Below are 19,790 nucleotides of genomic sequence, written 5' to 3'. Positions count from 1 at the left end.
AGGAGGATGCTGCTTGGTGTCGCTGCCGCTCCCCTCTCAAAGTTGCATCCACACTTGCCACTTTCTTGTGTTTTTGAATTATTACATAATCTGGTATCTTAAAACCCAGACAGGATGCTGTGAGGCTGTGGTGAGGGATTCAAATTTGAGGAAAGAGACTGTGACAGAGAAGGGAGACAGAGCTTCCGAGGGAGAGTTGGGGCTGATTCGCTTTCTTGAACTCTTCCATACTCTCCGAATCTTCATCTCCTGTTAGTGTAATGGGGATAAAAACACTGCCTTGCACAAGAAAATGGATAGAAAAGTGCTCTGAAAATAATTACGTAATGATGCTGATTGTGTCCTTGTGGGTAAAAGGCCCACAAGCCAGTGTTGAAGATGGCACCTTGCTCAGCTCAGCTCTGCCAGAGAAAGAAGGAGCTGGATGAAGACTTTGTCCCAGGCAGCAAGAGCTGAGTCCCACGGAGGCTCCCAGAGCCTCAGTGCTGAGCACATGGGCAGCCACCTGGCTCACCTGCACTTAGCTTCACAGGCGAGAGGGCAGGGCATTTTCTGCTGGAGGAAGGTGTGAGGGCTTGTGATAAACTCTCTGTTTTGATTCACAAGATCCAATTGCCTAGAGCATATGACACAGATATGTGGCCTCGAAGGGGCCTCGAAAATGTATTTTGGTCAAGCAAGGAGAGGAAAGACATTTCTAGTGGAGGGACCCACTTGGAGCTTTTTGGGGAGGGGATACAGGTGTGTGTGTGGGGAAAGGGCTGCCAGGAGTCTACACAGGTGCACAGAGAGGTTAACAGCCCATGTGAAAAGCCTCGAGCACCATGCTAAGGAGCTTACTCTGTAAGTGTGGGAAGCATAAGCTTTCTATGTGGAAAGTGCGTCTGGAGGCCGGGTGGGAGACAGATGGGAAAGTAAGGAGTGACTTGGATACGAGAAATCCGTTAGGTGCATTTGAAATCATGCAGGCAAGAATCACTCAGGAAAATGGCCGTGGGTATGGAGGAAAGTGGGAATTGCAGAAATATTTTAGCAGCAGAAGAAACAGGATTCGGTAAACAAATTAAGGGAATTATCAATGTTGGGGCAACTTTGGGCTTACGAAGGGAATGTCATTGATATAGATGAACAGTGTGGAAAGGAAGCAGACCATGAAGGGGAGGTGAGGAGGACAGAGAAGGTCCTGCATCTACTGGGTGGAGGTCACGGTGCCTGCAGAATGGGGCAGGGCTGACCAGCAAGTTCGGAAACTGTGTCCAGGATTCAACAGACAGGTGCTAGCTGGGTACGAATGTCTCCCACTGATCGCATGCAACTGGAAATTAAAGTCTTCAGGGTTGTGATAGCTAAGATGATGTATCAACTTGACCGAGCCTGGGGATGCCCAGGTAACTGGTAAGACACTTTCTGGGTGTGCCTGTGAAGGTGTTTCCAGAAGAGGTTGGCACTGGAATGGGTGGACTGAGGAAAGGAATATCCCCTCCCCAAGGCAGGTGGGCAACATCCAGCCTGTTAGGGCTGAAAGAAAAAGGCAGTGGAGGGCTGAATTTGCTCTGCACATGACCTGCCCTTGGATGTTGGTGCTCCTGGTTCTGAAGCCTTCGTGTTGGGACTGGAAGTTGTCTCCAGCTGTTTCAGGCCTCCAGCTCACAGATGGAGAATCTTTTTCTACATATCCTGTGCATACCTTTGGTTTTGATTCTCTGGGGAACTCTGACAGGTGAGAACCTTGAGGAAAAGCTACAGAGTCAGCGGAGGAAAAGGAACTGAAGGAGTTGTGAAAATGGCAGGTCTTAAGAAGTGGACGCGTAGCAAATGTGACAAAAAGCCACTTTAAGAAGATGCACACACAGAAGAGAGAGGGGAAGTGAGGCCTTTCGTCCCTGGACATGTGGTGCCCACCCCCGTAGCCACTACTCAGCTCTGGGACAGGGCAGGGATGGGTTAGGGTCTGGCACCTTCCAGCCTCTATGTGTTGCCCAGGCCAGTGACATGCAGTGAGACTGGGCCTGGCGCAGAGCGGAAAAAGAGCCACAAGTCCTCCAGAAGCCGACCTTTTCCCTGGCCCCCCACTAACCCGGTTGTGTGTGCATTAGGCTGTGAGTGGATCTGTTGGGTACATGTGCCTTGCTTAGACACGCGTGTACAGACGTGTCTGTTTCATTTTTGGAATTAAATTCCTCTTTCCAAACTTGTTCCATCATGCAGTTGAGCAGACCTCGTTCCAAGCGTCAGTAGTCCCACCCAAATGTTTCTACCCATCTCCTCTGTTTTACAAGATGTGCCTTTTTTTTTATTATTTTTACATATACATGTGCCTTTTTTAATTATTTTTACATATACATGTGTTAATTAGGTTTCCATTTTTTTGCCTTCACAAAATTAAAAAGACTTGAAATTTAATAATAACAATGTTTAAGATAAGGACTAGAAACAAAAACCTCGTAAAGAACGAATGAACATAAATACATTCAGAAAAGGAATCAGACAATTGCTACATCGAAATATTAAGCAATAATAATAATAATGCAAAGAAAGTAACATTCACATTGTCAAATAACAGAATGTCTATTATAAAATGCTTTGATACTGACATTCAGTATAGAGTCATCAGTTAACTTCTTATTTTTTTTAAGTCTCAAAAAATAGACAACTAATATTTATAAATAAAAGTAAAAGATAATTTCAAAAAACAGATCGTGCTAAATCTTATAGACAATAGAAAAAGAAGAAATACATCAAAATCATTCTACTTGATCTGGGTACACCTGATATTAAAATTGGAGAAAATACATTATTATAAGGGAGAAATTACAAACATATGTCACTTACAAATGAGGATACAATATCCTAAACAACATATTACCATGTTGAGTTAAGAATTAATGTTTAAGTAATATACTTTGGTCAAAATTAAAACCAATTTATGTGAAAATTAGTCACTATTTTCTTGTTCTTTTTTTTTCTTCTTTTCCTTTCCCTCAGCCCTTCCCTCCTTCTCTATCTGCTCTCCCCTTCCCCCATGCCCCACCGTGTCATTAATTGTCATTAATTGTCTTCAAATTAAAATTGAATATGTAGGATTCATGCTTCTCCATTCCTGTGATGCTTCACTAAGAATAATGTGTTCCACTGCCATCCAGATTAGTACAAATGCTGCAAAATCTCCATTTTTTTATGGCTGAATAAATATGGCGTACAGAGACCACAGCTTACTGATCCATTCCTGGGTAGAAGGACATTTAGGTTGTTTTCACATTTTGGCAATTGTAATTTGGACTGCGATAAACAGCCTAGAACAAGTGTCTTTATAATAAAAGGTTTTTTTCCTTCTGGGTAGATGCCCAGTAAAGGGATTGCAGGATCAAACGGAAGGTCTAGGTTGAGTTCATTGAGATTTCTCCATACTTCCTTCCAAAAAAGGTTGTACTAGTTTGCAGTCCCACCAGCAGTGTAAAAGTGTTCCTTTCTCTCCACATCCATGCCAGCATCTGCAGTTTTGAGATTTTGTGATATAGGCCATTCTCTCTGGGATTAGGTGATATCTCAGGATGGTTTTAATCTGTATTTCTCTAATAATTAGGGATGAGGAGCATTTTTTCATATGATTGCTGGGCATTTGTCTGTCGTCTTTGGAGAAGATTCTATTCATCTCTCTTCCCCACTGATATATGAGATTGTTGTTTTTTTTCTTGTGAATTAATTGAAGTTCTGTATAGATCCTGGTTATTAAATGTTTGTCTGATTCAAAATATGCAAATATCCTTTCCCATTGGGTAGGTTGTCTATTTGCTTTCGTTGTTGTCTCCTTGGCTGCAGAAACTTTTCAATTTAATTAAATCTCATTTGTTTATTGTTGCTGTTGTTGCTATTGCCATGGCAGTCTTCCTCATAAAGTCTTTCCCCAGGCCAATATCTTCCAGCATTTACCTATTCTTTCGAGGATTTTTATTGTTTCATGCCTTAAATTTAAGTCCTTTATCCATCTTGAATCAATTTTTGTGAGTGGAGAAAGGTACGGGTAAAGTTTCAGTCTTTTAAATACCCAATTGTCCCAGCACCATTTATTGAATAGGGAGTCTTTCTCCCAGTGGACGCTCTTGTTAGGTTTATCGAAGATTAGGTGGCTGTCAGTTGTTGATTTCATTTCCTGGTTTTCTATTTGATTCCAAATATCTATGTCTCTATTTTTGTGCCAGTACTATGCTATCTTGACCACTATAGCCTTGTAATATAGCCTAAAATCTAGTATGGTGATACCCCTGGCTTTGTTTTTATTACTAAGAACTGCCTGCGCTATATGGAGTTTTTCCTGGTTCCATACAAAATGCAGAATCATTTTTTGCAAGTCTTGAAAATAGGATATTGGTATTTTAATAGGGGATGGCGTTGGATCGGTAGATTGCTCTGGGAAGTATAGACATGTGCCTTTTTGAAGCCAGAGCTTTCTTGTCACGTCTCTTTTTGTTTCTTGGTTAGTTAGTTAGTTTACCAGGCCTTCAGGTCACATTCCACTTGGGGAGATGGCAGGCATCTGAAAAGGAGAGGGAATGACCAGCTCACACTCTCTAAAAGTTAACAAATGACCATAACTGTTGACAAGCGATTTGCAATGTTAAAAATCAACAGGATTTTCCAGCTGCATTTTTCTCTGAATACTTTCAATTGAGTCATAATTTTGTTTCTAAGTCTCCATTTTTCTTTAGGTAGCAGTGATAGATAAATCTGGGCCTGGAAGTCTTTTATCTGAATAATTAAAACCAGATAATGAAAGTACCCTCTCAGCAAAATAGACCCAGCTAGCTTTGGGCTGATAATGGAAAAATCAAATAATCTACACACAGGGGCATCCACAGAGCTCCAGAGAAAGCAGTGCCAGCCTACAATGAAAGGTGACATCAAGGACCACATGAGGGGACAGAGGTACGAGGTGGAACCAGAGAGCATGTGTGTGACAGGAGGTGTGCTGGGTAGACAGGTGCAGCTTGGGGGAGAGGATGTGGACAGAGGCCAGGCTTGGTGGAGCAGCTGTCTCAGAGGGGACGCACCAGGGGCATTTATTTGGCAGGGGAGAACCACTTCATACTGCAGAGTGTAGCTTCTCAGGTCACGAGTTAGCTTTCCAGAGACGCATCCCAGCTATATCCTTCTCCTGGGGCTGTGCCACTGTCCCATGATCCGTGCAGTGTCCTGTAAGTGCATAGTGAGGGCAACACTGCCAACACCCACACAACATGCCCACATCAAGTGCGGCTTGGCTTTCTATTGGTGCTACTTTTGTAAAAAAGTAAAACCTCTTTTCCCCCACCCCCTAAAAAATAAATAAAATAAAATAAAAAAGAAAAGAAAATGAAGTTGAATAAAAAATAAAGAGAAGTATTCCAGACAAGGATCTCTGACTTTTACATTCTTTATACTCGTGCACAAATCAGTAATGACCTTGTCTTTCAGAGTCATAACATGGGTCAGGGCTCCAATAGGGCACAGGCGTATACAGGGATTGGTCCCAGGTTGTCAGGGACGTACCCCTCACCCTAATCCTAACCCCAACCCTCGTCTGGGTAGTTGGAGCTGCGGCTGGCCCCAGAGGCCCCTGGGCCAGGCTGGTTCACAGCAGTCTCCTGCAGTTTTGGAGACAGCAGGTGTACAGGGGTCGGGGGACGCTGCACATCCAATCCAAACACCCAGCCAAAGCTGTGAGGAGAGGAGGGCAGGCACAGCGGCAATGCCCAGTGCAATTCTGCCAACAGCACAGTTTCCAGGAGGGCGGGCAGGACGCGGTTCATGCCTGCACAGGGGGCCCAGATTGCGGGATGGAATAAGCCCCAAACTGTCTCAAATACCCAGCCCCACAATCACACCACACAGCCCTGAGCTGTTCAGAGGATAACCCAGGCAGGCCCGTGTCACCGGCCTGCTTGCTGGTTTCATGCTGCTGTGGTAGGGGGTGATTCTGTGCGCCCGGGCTTATAGTCACAGAAACAGTGTTGTGTGTAAAAGGGAGACAAGAAAAGAAGGGGCCTCACTCTCTGTGCCTGGTGCCAGGCGGTGCACTGCGATCCTTCTTCCTTTGACAACTGCTATTGCTTGGCTCACACACTCATTAACGTGGTTTTGTAGAGCAGGAGAGAAAGAGAAAGAGCGAGTGAGCCTGCCTGAAGCTGCCTCTCTTGAAAAATCACCCCGGGTCCCAGCAGAGCTCTGACGGTCACAGTGTGAAGTCGCTCTGGCGCTCGCCGCTCCGGATGGCAGATGGCAGCAGGTGCATCCTGCGGGAGGAGCTGGAGAAGAGGCTTAATCAAAGAACACTCTCACGGCATCCTGAGGTCTTCAATTGCCCCGTGTGGGCTTGCTTGTCCCCTTTCCCAGAAGCTTTTTAACTCTTCATGGTGGGGCATTGTCCTCCCTGCAGCCCAAAGCAATGGGGCTGGAGCTATTATTTCCCTGTGGACAAATGGCTCTGCGGAGCTGACTTTCAGGCCAATAGGCCCTTCTGTGGCACCTGTGCAGCTGGAGTGGCTCTCAGGAACAGGCCTCAGCTGCTGCCCACAGGGCTATCCCTGATTATTCCTGGGACACAGCCCGGGTCAGCTGCATTCCCTGCCCCCTGTCTACACTGACCATGTGTACCCCCCACTCCTAAAGCTGAGGCTTCTTTCTGTTCCCCCTGATTGCAGGTCCAAGACCCTCACAAGCAGGGGCTGGACCTTTGCCCTACCTGTGGGGGCCTTGTCCTTGTGCCCACACCCTACCCCCCAGAAGAGCTCTCTGCCACCCTCTCCTGCTGCCTGTGGGGGTGGCCTCACATGCTCTGATTCCAAATATGGCCATGTGGCAATGGGAGGAACCTGGGAGGCCTTGGGGGTCTGCTCTCTGGTTTTAGGCAGAGGAATATTTGGGGCCAGGAGGGAAATGACTTTGTAGAATGAATTTGCAGCACAGCCAGGGTGTGCACTGAACAGAATGATTCCCAGAGCCTGAGCTAGAAAAGAGGCTCTGCAACTTCCAGGAGATGAGCAGAGAGAAGGGACAAGCTCCCAACTCCTGACTGGGAACCCCGAGTCTGGGGGCTGCATCGTGGAGAGGCGCTGAACTCAGACCTGCTGTGGGGAAGTCTGGGCCTTGGCCATGTTGCATCCAGGGTCACAATGACACGTGCCTGGCTGGACTCCAGATCACATGAACCAGGGATAGGAGAAGGGACAGTGCTTCCTTGGATGAGAAGTATGTCGGGAGGGGCCCCAGAGGGGGGCAGAGTTGCTGACCCAAACCTCTCTGCAGGACAGGGGCAGCACAGAGGCCCTCCCCGAGGCAGCTTCCATATCTCCCAGCCTTCTTAGGATTATTTATGATAAGAGAAATAAAGTTATTTATTAAGTAACTCTATTTACAACTGAAACTCAGGGAGGTGACCTTATTGGTCTAAAATTATATGACAGGAGTTTTGACAATTAAGTTTGTGAATTTGCGATTGTGTGCTTACCTTGGCAGCAGTGTCAGAACAACTCTGTAAGGTTCCTAACCTTGGAGTGTCAGTGTCTGACGGACGATTGTGTTTGTGTCCATTTGTGGCAGTGAACTGCTGAATGGCATTCATTATTTCTCTTGTGCAGCTTCGTGTACCTTCATTAGAATGTCAGAGCTTTAGTTAGAGTAATGAACAAACATGAAGTTTCTTGTTAAACTTGGCAAGAGTGGGAGTGAAATCAGGAATGTGTTTGTCAAAGTTTATGGGAATAATGTCATGAATAAAATGGCAGTGTACAAATGGATGAAATGCTTCCTGAGGGTAGAGAAAGAGCTCAGGACAGCCAGTAAGGCACAGAACTGGCAAAAAACATTGCAAAAATCGTATGAATTGAAATTGTCATCTGACCGTGAGAAGCATACAGACCAAGGAAACATTGATAGAGAAAACATTAAGAAAATCTTCACTGAAGACCTTGGCCAACAACTACGGCTCTTGCATCACGACAAGGCACCAGCTCACACAGCACTGTCTATGAGGAAGTTTATAACTAGTACCCAAATAACTGTATTGGATCACTCTCCCTACTGACCTGATCTGGTCCCCAATTACATTTTTCTTTACCTGAAGATAAAGGAAATATTGAAAGAAAGACATTAGAAGACATTCAGGTCATCAATGGTCATACGACGACAGCTCTCATGGCCGTTCCAGAGAAAGAGTTCCAAAATTTTTTTGAAGGATGGGCCTAAGCGCTGGTGTCAGAGCAATAGCTTCCCAAGGGGAGTACTTTGAAGGTGATCATAATAATATTCAGCAATGAAGTATGTGGCACTTTTTCTAGGATGAGTTTTCAAACTTGTTGCTAGACCTTCCATAACTAATTAGTGGCAGAACTAGAACCTTATTTTAAATCAGTAGCAAAGTTTTGGAATTTTTTCAAATAAGCACATTTCTGGCATGTTATGACCTCTTAATGTTTAATCCAGAAGAATGCACTTCCTTTAGAGAAATATTAAGGGCATGGAATCCGCTGATACACTCACACAACATTGGTTATCCTTCCTATGTAGTAAGCTCTATTGTATGTCACGTTGTCCCTGCATAAACAGTTCCACACTGTAATCCAGCAAGGTGGCATTATGGCTCCCATCCTGCAGATGAAGATGCTCTCACTCAGGAGGAGGAGTCCAGAGTGGCTGGGGAAAGATAGATGCAAAGTGAACAGAGAAATTGGAAGGAAATCCCACATCTGCCTGGCTTCAAGGTCCATAACTCCCTAATATGAAAAAGCTCTGTGAGTGATGAGATTCACTTATCAACCAAAGAAACCCCCAAGGAATCATTTCAATAGAAATGAAGGGAAATGGACAAACAGCCCCTCTGCACATGTCACTGAGCCCAGATCCCTCATGGAAACCTCTCTGCCTTTTCTTCAGCCCAGCCCTGACTCCTGTCTCCTGGTTTCCACCTCTGCAGAGAGGAGGGGGCTTTGTCCTGGGTGGTTGTGCATGGCCACGGTGGGCAGAACAATTCACTTCACACAACCTGGACACACACACTCTCTCATACTGGTGACCTATGGGGCTGTTAGTTCAACCACGCCCTGTGTTTGACACCATACATGGGGTTATGGGGTGGGGGGGGGCATCGAACAATCTGACATGGGGAGAGGCAAAATGTCTTGTTGTGTACACACTTTGTGCTTTTCTTAAATGTTTTCATTTTCGCTCAGAACTTCTGATTTACACATATGAATATAGTCAACAGTAGAAAAGCCTTTATCATCTAAAACCGTATTAGAAGTTTTCTATGTCATTCCATGGGAGCATTTTGATGAAAAACCACCCTGAATATATGTGATACAGTCAGAGGCCTTACAGGACCCAGGGGCCAGGGGTGCATTTTCTAGGTACACATATACACACAGGACGTCCTGTCTACAATGCACTTCGTCCCCAGAACAAAATATCTAAGTTTCCCTGTGGTGATGTGATCTGAAAGAGAGAAGACCTTTATATTGCTTTGATTACTGAAGGGAGTATATATTTCTGTCTATTAATAATCACTGCTTTCTAAACAGCAATTACAACTTTGAGTATTTTCATGGATTCTTTCAGCCTTTATTGACCGCCAACTGTGTGTGCCTGTGCTCATTGGATGTTTTGTGGTAACAGCCCTGCCATTGCACATATCATGATATGTGATCTTGCTTCTCCTTTGGGGATTTCAGCCCTGAAAGCAACTGTCTATTGGGAAAATGCAAACATATTCCATTTCTTCCAGAGTCGACCCAATTTGAAATAGGAGCAAAGCTTCCACAGACTCCATTTTTTTTCTCTGCTATCAAATGTCCTTTGTGAGATAAAGCTCCCAGGATGGAAATTAGCTGCTTCTGTCCTGAGAAGCTTCTCAACCCTATTCTTTCAAAGGGATTGTCCAGAATGCCCTCAGACCACCACAGTGCAGACACGCATGGCTGGCTGGTGGCCTCACTTCAATAGGAAACTTTCAAAACATGCTCCTGTGGGCCTGAAAGAGACTCTTCTCAGGGGCTTAGCTCTGACAGAGGGAGCAGGGCCCTGGAGCTGCCCAGAGCAGCACAGGAGCTGTTCTCTTCCAGGTTAAGAAGACCTACAAGCATTAAAATGTAGAGAATTTAAAAATCATGATATCCAAGGGATGGAGGGACAGATGGGGAGAGGAGGAGGCGGAGGGAGAAATTGACAGTAAGTTTACCTCCCTTCTGGGGGGATCCTAGAAACATCCCTTATCCAGACACCAGGGTAGTTCCATTTGCCAGTAATCCTTTCTTCCCAGAAAATGAAAACCAAGTGCTTAGTAAATGTCAAGATAAAAAAGAAAATCAGTTGGTTACCGGCCACTAGCCAGTGACGGCCCTGGGAGCCCCGGTGCAGTGGGCGGCCCTCTCAGACTGCGCAGCTCTGCTCCTCTGCTTTGAAGGCCCAGCCATCTCTCGGAGAGGCAAATCGATTAGAGGCCACCTTTTGTGAAAGTGATGCTATCATTGTGGTTGTAATTTATGCAAAGAAATTCTGCGGCACACGATGATTAAATTATAGCATGCACAACAGGACTTCCACAGCCTGCTCCCCTCCGGGGTTCTCACTTTTATCTGCGTTCAGATCAGCTCTGTGAAAATTTGGCGCACATGGTCTTCAGTCGGAAAGACAGACTGTTTCCACATGTTCCTGAGTATGCCTGAAGTGGAGAGGGCAACACCACCATTTGGAGAGCCAACGAAACTAGGGGCCAAGGCGATGTGCTTCTTAGAAAGAGAGAGAAAAAGAGAAAAGGAAAGAAGCCGGCAAAAAGGGTCTTTCCTGAGCACTGCGGGGGTGGAGCTGGGCAACCTAAATAAAATGAACGCAAATGCCTGTGACTCGGGTGCATAGTGCTGGGGATATCACCATGCAGGGTCACAGGGGCTGAAGGCAGATGCCCAGCTTACAATCCCATCTTCCTAGATACCACCCCAGCATCTTGTCCTGTGACCTTCACCGGGATGAACACGTAGCTTCCCCACCCCTGTTCCACACCAGCCCCCAGATCAGCCTGGAGTCTGGATGAGGCTAAAATGCAGGCAGCAGGCCTGAGGGGCTCCCTCCACACAACACCGGCCCCGCAGCCTCAGGGCTTCTCACTGGGTGATGTACTGTCCCTCTTCCCCAGTCTGCTGGGGCAGGAAGAGCTGAGGTAGGACAGGGCTGCAGGGCAGTGTGTAACTCAGAGTGTAACCAACAGTTTTGGGTGACAGGAAAGTGAGCCCTGTCTACAGAGTCACAATGTTGGGTGTTAATGGACTATCTGTAATCTAGAAAATGTCTAGATGAGGCTGATCTGGGGGCTGGTATGGTACAGGGGAGGGGAAGCTACGTGTTCATCCCGGTGAAGGTCACATGACATGATGCTGGGGTGGTATCTAGGATGCATTATCCATGAGGGCTCGATTAACTCCCAGGCCAAATGAGTAGCACTCACAGAAAATCTCTCCGGAGTACACAGGACCCTGCTGGGGGCTGGCCGGCTCTCCTGCTGCCAGGGTGGGGGGGCTTCCTCCTTCACCCCCAGCCCCCCAAGCTTCTTGAGGCCTGCCCTGTGGAAAGAAGAAAGCCACCGGGAGGGAGGCTGGGGTGGGAGAGAAGGAAGGACCCATGGTCCAGCTGCTTCTGGCTCTCCTGGAGACTGGGCAAAAGAGCTCAAAACTGAATCCTCCAAACTGGCTGTACCCGAGACCTGGAACAGCAGGAAGGGGAGCACGGGGGGTGTGTGGGTTTGTGTGTGCGTGTGATGTGTGCACGTGTGTGTTCACATGTGTGTGCATGTATAAGTACATGCATGTGTGTATTTGAAGAATACAAATTCACACTGAAATCCTAAGGAACATTCTTCCCAGCACAAAGTTGGGGATAAGTGAAATGCTTAGACAGCAGGGTCTAAGAGAGAGCTTTTCTTCCCCTTTCCCACTCACTGACACACAAGCCTGCCCACACACACACAGAGGTACCAAAACCAACCCCTGGCCCAAGGACAAGGTGACCGTAGGAAATGTAATTTCCAGTTCTAATTGAAACCAAACAAGGAGGCTGTGACTGCCCTTCAGATGTCCCCTCAGGCCTCAGATAGGCCCCAGGCAGGCTCCTCCTCCCACCTAGACTTGGGAGAGTTCTCCTAAGTAGAGCGCTGAGGTGCAGTGGAGGGGCCGGGAGGAAGCCACTCCCGCTGGCCTGGGGCACACACCAGCCTGGAGCACACACTGTCAGCTGCTAGCCTGGGTGATTGTGGTATGTTTGCTGTGGTTTCTTCTGTCCCTGGGTCTGTGAACACACAGTGCCTGGGAGGTGAGATGTGTTTTTATTCCTCACCTTTGCTCTTCACTAGACAAGTGCTCCTAGCAGGGAAAGCCCAGGCTGGGCCTGAGTGAAGGGAAGTAGTGTGGGCAGGTCGGGTTTGCTCACCATGATGTCTACTAGTAGCTTCCAACCATCTGTTCTCCAGCCCTCTGGAGATAAGCCTCCCTTCCCAGATGCTCTCAGGGAACCCAGGCACAGTAACCTGGTTTCCTGTCCCTTCCTAGGATCAGGCACCTTCAGAGAAAGAAAACACGTGGTGCAGCCGGGCACAGTGAGAGTGGCGAGAGAAGACTCCAGGCATCTCTGGCCAGTGGGTTTTGCCCAGAGGCTTCCCTTTGGTGGCACAGGAAGCCGGGGGCTTCTGGACCCCACAAGGAGGACAGAATTGGTGGAAAACTGGCAAGTGGTAGGTGCGTTTGTTCAGTCAGAGGCTGGCTGCAGCTGTACGCATAGCAACAGCAAGACTGCAAGCAGGAAAAGCCTTACCTGTGGGCTGTTTGGGTTTTCTTGGACTTGGGCACTGAATTGAACTGCCTTGGGAAATCTTGGGCTAGTGTGTGCAGATGACTTTGGGTGTTGTCTGGGGACCTGGTCTGAGCTGCTGAGCCAAAAGGAGCTAATATTGTTCAGTTGTGGGCTGCCCGCACAGCTGCTGTGGGAGAGCTGCCCCTGTGTATTGCAGCACGGAGATCAGCTGGGAGACCTTGGGTGAGCAATCTAGTGACTGAGCTGCCCTAAGGTGGGGACTGAGATGCTGGGGAAGTATGGAGATCCAAGTGTGGCAGATTCACAGCCTTGGCCCTCAGGGGCATAGTGGGAGTCTGGACTTGGCGCACTGGATAAGCAGACAGTCACACCAGGGGAGATCCCAGGAATAACCTTCTGCTTGGCCAAGGTTCATAGTTTGGAGTGTCTTTTAAGTGGGCTGAGACTTTTGGGCTCCCAAGCCTGTGGGGTCTGAGAGATCAGCAGAGGCCTCCAATCTCCATCTCGTACCACTGTATCACATTGTGATTAACATCCTATGCCTCAGAAGATCACCTGTTGCCCGGACAATATTTAGCAAGGTATATATATACTCTTTGGTTCTTTAATTTGGGGGGGTTTGGTGTTTTTTTGTTTGTTTGTTTGTTTCTTTGTGTTTTTTTCTTAATTTCAACATTTTTCCTTGGCATTTTTCTTGTTTTTTTTTTTCTTCTTTTATTTTTCACTATTCTAGTTTAAATACAATCTTCTATTTCTGCCTTCTTTAACAATTAGAATTTCATTTTTGCCAGTGTTTCTGCCCCTATTATTTGTTTTTTTTCCCCCAATGTTATCCCATAAGGGTTCTTGCTTGTTTGTTTTGGTTTAATTTATAGTATTTTTGGCTTTCCTCTCTACCTGGTGGAGGCGGGGTACTGTGTCTGATCTGGCTGGCAAAGAGCTGTTGACCTCAAGGGAATCAGCCAACCCAGCACACCCAGAGGTTGTGGGTCTATAAGGTTGGGTCCTAGTACCCTACTATACACCTATATTACTCCTGTTTCTTTCAATGCCTTTCTTCTTTTTGTCAATATTTCCTTTTATTCACCCTCTTTTCTTTCTCTTTTTTCTTTCTTTTTAAAATCTTTTTTCCCTTCTTGCTTTTCAATTTTCTCATCCTTCTGGTTCCATACCAAAAGAACTCATTAAAACTTTAAAGAGCAAGAAGAAGTGAAGGGATAATCAGGGTAAGAAAACAGATACAAGAAAGCACTCATGAAGAAGAATCAGCAGAATTCTGGTAACATGAAATACCAGTCCAGAGTAACCCCTTCTAGGGATCGCGAGGCAGCTACAGCAGAGGACTCCTCCTATAAAGTAATGTTAAAAATGACAGAAGGGGAATTTAAAATACAGATGATAAAAACAATGAAGGAAATTGATGAGAAAGTGGAAAATAACCAAAAGGAAATCCAAAACCAGAATCAAGTAAGAGATGAATGATATGAAGAATATAGAAAGGATATAGCAGAGCTGAAGGAACTGAAGCAGTCAATTAAGGAACTTAAGGATGCAATAGAAAGTATCAACAACAGATACTTTCCATGCAGAAGAAAGAATCTCAGAGATAGAAGATAAAACTCTCGAGATAACTCAGATAGTTAAAGAGGCAGAAAAGAAGAGAGAGAAGGGAGGCGGAGCAGGATGGCAGCCGAGTAACAGCTTCTTGCATCTGGGTACCGTGAGTCTGGGGAGATAGGACTCCAGGCATCTCTGGCTGGTGGGATCTGCCTATCATCACCCCTGAGAGGATACAGGGAGTCAGCGAGAGACTTCTGGACCCCAAGAGGAGGACTAAAACAGTGGAAAACCGGCAAGTGGTCGCGTGTGTTCAATCCGTCTAAACCCGCCCACAACTGTAAGTTCAGTAGCAGCGAGACTGCAAACCAGAAAGGCCTTACCTGTGAACTGTTTTGATGTCCTTGGACTTGGCACTGAGTTGAACTGCCTTGGGGAAGGCCTGAGCGGGAGTGCGGAGAACTTTGGCCATTGTCTAGGGCCCCAGTCTGAGCCGCTGAGCCAGACGGAGCTAATAGTGTTTGGTGGTGGGTCACACGGATCCATTGTCAGTGATCTGCCCCGGCAAACTCCGCCCTCAGGGTCTCAGAGCTAGAAACCGGTGGGAGCTGGTAACCCAGCAACCAAGTAGCCTAAGGGTGGGGTCTGAGCCGCCTTGCAGCCCTAACCCTCAGGGGCAGAGTGAGACCGGTTTTGGCACACTGGGTAAGTGGATAGCCACTTCAGCAGTGATTCCAGCAAGAAAGCTGGGAAAGCTTCTGCTCAGCAAGTTTACAAGTTCAAAGTGCCTTTTAAGTAGGCTGAAGAGAGATTTAGGGTGTCTACCTGCTGGGGTTTGAGAAATCAGCAGCCTCCAGTCATATCAGAACTGTGACTAACATCTCATACCCCAGAAGACCACGCGTTGCCCAGACAATATTCAATAACATATACAAACTGCTTTGTTTTTGGTTGTGTATTTTTTTCTTTTTTTTTTTTTTGTTTGGTTGTTTTTTTTGTTTGTTTATTTTGACGTTGCTGATGTTCTTTTGTTTTTTTAATTTCAATCTTTTCCACACAGATCCCTTTTTCTTTCTCAATTTTCCTAGTTTAATTATAATTTCCCATTGCTGCCTTTTTTAATAACTTCAACTTCATTTTTGCTAGTGTTTCTACCAATATAATTTGGTTTTTCACCCAATTTTATCCCCATAAAGTTTTCTGTTTGCTTGTTTTGGTTTGATTTACAGCATTTTTGTCTTTCCTCTCTACTTGGTGGAGGTGGGGTACTGTGTCTGATCAGGTTAGCAAAGAGCTGCTGACCTCAAGGGAACCACGCAACTGGGCACCCCCAGAAGGTGGGGTTTTTTAAGGTTGTGTCAAAGTACCCTACTGTACACCTATATTGCCCTGTCTCCCTCTTTCTGTGCCTCTCTTCTTTTTGTCAATATTCCTTATACCCACCCCCTCTCCTTTCTCTATCTTTCTTTTTTTCTTATCACTCGGTCCTCCATTCTTTCATCCCCTTTTTTTGCTCTTCAACCTTCTCACCCTTCTGGTCCTGTAACCCTTAGTCCACAGGCACAAGAACTTAAAGAGCAAGAGGAAGTGAAAGGAAAATTAGGGCAAGGAAACAGATAAAAGAAATCACTCATAAGGAAGAATCAGCAGAAAACTCCAGGCAACGTGAAGAAACAGTCTAGAACAACCCCACCAAGAGACCATGAGGTAGCTACTGCAGATGATTCCACCAGTATAGAAATGTTAGGAATGACAGAAAGGGAATTTAGAATACACATGTTGAAAACAATGAAAGAAATGATGGAAACAATGAAGGAAATTGCTAATAAAGTGGAAAATAACCAAAAGGAAATCCAAAAACAGAATCAAATAAGAGATGAACGATATGAAGAATATAAAAAGGATATAGCAGAGCTGAAGGAACTGAAACAGTCAATTAGGGAACTTAAAGATGCAATGGAAAGTATCAGCAACAGGTTAGACCATGCAGAAGAAAGAATTTCAGAGGTAGAAGACAAAGTTCTTGAGATAACTCAGACAGTAAAAGAGGCAGAAAAGAAGAGAGAGAAAGCAGAACGTTCACTGTCAGAATTATGGGACTTTATGAAGCATTCCAACATACGAGTTATAGGAATTCCAGAAGGGGAAGAAGAATGCCCCGAGGAATGGAAGCCATACTAGAGAATATTATAAAAGAAAATTTCCCAAACATCACCGAAGATTCTGACACACTGCTTTCAGAGGGATATCGGACCCCAGGTCGCCTCAACTCTAACCGAGCTTCTCCAAGACACATTGTGATGAACCTGTCCAAAGTCAAGACAAAAGAAAAGATTCTGCAAGCTGCCAGGAGTAAGCGCCAGTTGACCTACAGAGGCAAATCCATCAGAGTGACGGCAGACTTCTCTAATGAAACTTTCCAAGCAAGAAGACAATGGTCATCCACCTTTAATCTCCTTAAACAGAACAATTTTCAGCCCAGAATTCTGTACCCTGCTAAGCTAAGCTTAAAAATTGACGGAGAAATCAAATCATTTACGGATATACAAACATTGAGGAAATTCGCCACAACAAGACCAGCTCTACAGGAAATACTTCAACCTGTTCTGCACACTGACCACCACAATGGATCAGCAGCAAAGTAAGAACTCAGAAATCAAAGGACAGAACCTAACCTCCACACTGATGCAAAAGATAAAACTAAGCAATGGACTCTCATCAAATAAGACGAATAGAATGCTACCACACTTATCAATTATCTCCATAAATGTTAATGGCTTGAATTCCCCACTGAAGAGACATAGATTGGCTGACAGGATTAAAAAGCACAAGCCATCCATTTGCTGTCTGCAAGAAACACACCTGGCTTCAAAAGACAAATTAAAGCTCCGAGTCAAGGGTTGGAAGACAATTTTTCAGGCAAATGGAATTCAGAAGAAAAGAGGAGTTGCAATCTTATTTTCAGATACATGTGGATTTAAAGCAACTAAAGTCAAAAAAGACAAAGATGGTCACTTTATATTGGTCAAGGGAAAACTACAACAAATGACATTTCAATTCTAAATATTTATGCACCCAATTTAAATGCTCCCAGATTCTTGAAACAGACCTTACTCAGTCTGAGCAATATGATATCTGATAATACCATCATAACAGGGGACTTTAACACACCTCTTACAGAGCTGGACAGATCCTCTAAACAGAAATTAAACAAAGATGTAAGAGATTTAAATGAGACCCTAGAACAACTATGCTTGATAGACGCATATAGAACACTCCACCCCAAAGATAAAGAATATACATTCTTCTCATCACCCCATGGAACATTCTCCAAAATTGATCATATCCTGGGACACAAAACAAATATCAACAGAATCAAAAGAATTGAAATTTTACCTTGTATCTTTTCAGACCATAAGGCACTAAAGGTGGAACTCAATTCTAACAAAAATGCTCAACCCAACCCAAAGGCATGGAAATTAAACAATCTTCTGTTGAATAACAGATGGGTGAAGGAAGAAATAAAACAGGAAATCATTAACTTCCTTTAGCATAACAACAATGAAGACACAAGCTACCAAAACCTGTGGGATACTGCAAAAGCAGTTTTGAGAGGAAAATTCATCGCTTTAGATGCCTACATTCGAAAAACAGAAAGAGAGCACATCAACAATCTCACAAGAGATCTTATGGAATTGGAAAAAGAAGAACAATCTAAGCCTAAACTCAATAGAAGAAAAGAAATATCCAAAATCAAATCAGAGATCAATGAAATTGAAAACAAAAGAATCATTCAGAAAATTAATGAAACAAGGAGTTGGTTTTTTGAAAAAATAAATAAAATAGATAAACCATTGGCCAGACTAACTAGAAATAGAAAAGTAAAATCTCTAGTAACCTCAATCAGAAATGATAAAGGGGAAATAACAACTGATCCCACAGAGATACAAAAGATCATCTCTGAATACTACCAGAAACTCTATGCCCAGAAATTTGACAATGTGAAGAAAATGGATCAATATTTGGAATCACACCCTCTCCCTAGACTTAGCCAGGAAGAAATAGACCTCCTGAACAGACCAATTTCAAGCACTGAGATCAAAGAAACAATAAAAAAGCTTCCAACTAAAAAATGCCCAGGTCCAGACGGCTTCACTCCAGAATTCTATCAAACCTTCAAGGAAGAGCTTATTCCTGTACTGCAGAAATTATTCCAAAAAATTGAGGAAGAAGGAATCTTCCCCAACACATTCTATGAAGCAAACATCACCCTGATACCAAAACCAGGAAAAGACCCAAACAAAAAGGAGAATTTCAGACCAATCTCACTCATGAATATAGATGGAAAAATTCTCAACAAAATCCTAGCCAATAGATTACAGCTTATCATCAAAAAAGTCATTCATCATGATCAAGTAGGCTTCATCCCAGGGATGCAAGGCTGGTTTAACATACGCAAGTCCATAAACGTTATCCACCATATTAACAGAGGCAAAAGTAAAGATCACATGATCCTCTCAATAGATGCAGAAAAAGCATTTCATAAAATCCAGCATCCTTTTATAATTAGAACACTGAAGAGTATAGGCATAGGTGGCACATTTCTAAAACTGATTGAAGCTATCTATGACAAACCCACAGCCAATATTTTACTGAATGGAGTAAAACTGAAAGCTTTTCCTCTTAGAACTGGAACCAGACATGGTTGTCCTCTGTCACCTTTACTATTCAACATAGTGCTCGAAGTTCTAGCCAATACAATTAGGCAAGACAAGGAAATAAAGGGAATCCAAATGGGAGCAGAGGAGATCAAACTCTCCCTCTTTGCTGACGACATGATCTTATACTTAGAGAACCCCAAAGACTCAACCACAAGACTCCTAGAAGTCATCAAAAAATACAGTAATGTTTCAGGATATAAAATCAATGTCCACAAGTCAGTAGCCTTTGTATACACCAATAACAGTCAAGATGAGAAGCTAATTAAGGACACAACTCCCTTCACCATAGTTTCAAAGAAAATGAAATACCTAGGAATATACCTAACGAAGGAGGTGAAGGACCTCTATAAAGAAAACTATGAAATCCTCAGAAAGGAAATAGCAGAGGATATTAACAAATGGAAGAACATACCATGCTCATGGATGGGAAGAATCAACATTGTTAAAATATCTATACTTCCCAAAGCAATCTACCTATTCAATGCCATTCCTATCAAAGTACCTACATCGTACTTTCAAGATTTGGAAAAAATGATTCTGCGTTTTGTATGGAACCGGAAAAAACCCCGTATAGCTAAGGCAGTTCTTAGTAACAAAAATAAAGCTGGGGGCATCAGCATACCAGATTTTAGTCTGTACTACAAAGCCATAGTGGTCAAGATAGCATGGTACTGGCACAAAAAC

At 44.5% G+C, this 19,790-nt stretch overlaps 1 long non-coding RNA gene across 1 annotated transcript in view; it reads right to left on the bottom strand.

The window, feature by feature from the left end:
• Positions 1-7,388: 7,388 nt before the first annotated feature.
• LOC128583945 (uncharacterized) overlaps positions 7,389-19,790 on the bottom strand; it is a 50,215-nt gene continuing 37,813 nt past the window's right edge. The window contains exon 4 of the long non-coding RNA XR_008379595.1: positions 7,389-7,623. This is a non-coding gene — a long non-coding RNA (uncharacterized LOC128583945). The remainder of the gene's footprint in view (positions 7,624-19,790) is intronic.

This window comes from Nycticebus coucang, chromosome 4 (assembly GCF_027406575.1).
Source record: "Nycticebus coucang isolate mNycCou1 chromosome 4, mNycCou1.pri, whole genome shotgun sequence".
NCBI lineage: Eukaryota > Metazoa > Chordata > Mammalia > Primates > Lorisidae > Nycticebus > Nycticebus coucang.
The sequence above is the reverse complement of the archived record's forward strand: the minus strand, read 5'-3'. Positions and strand labels throughout refer to the sequence as shown.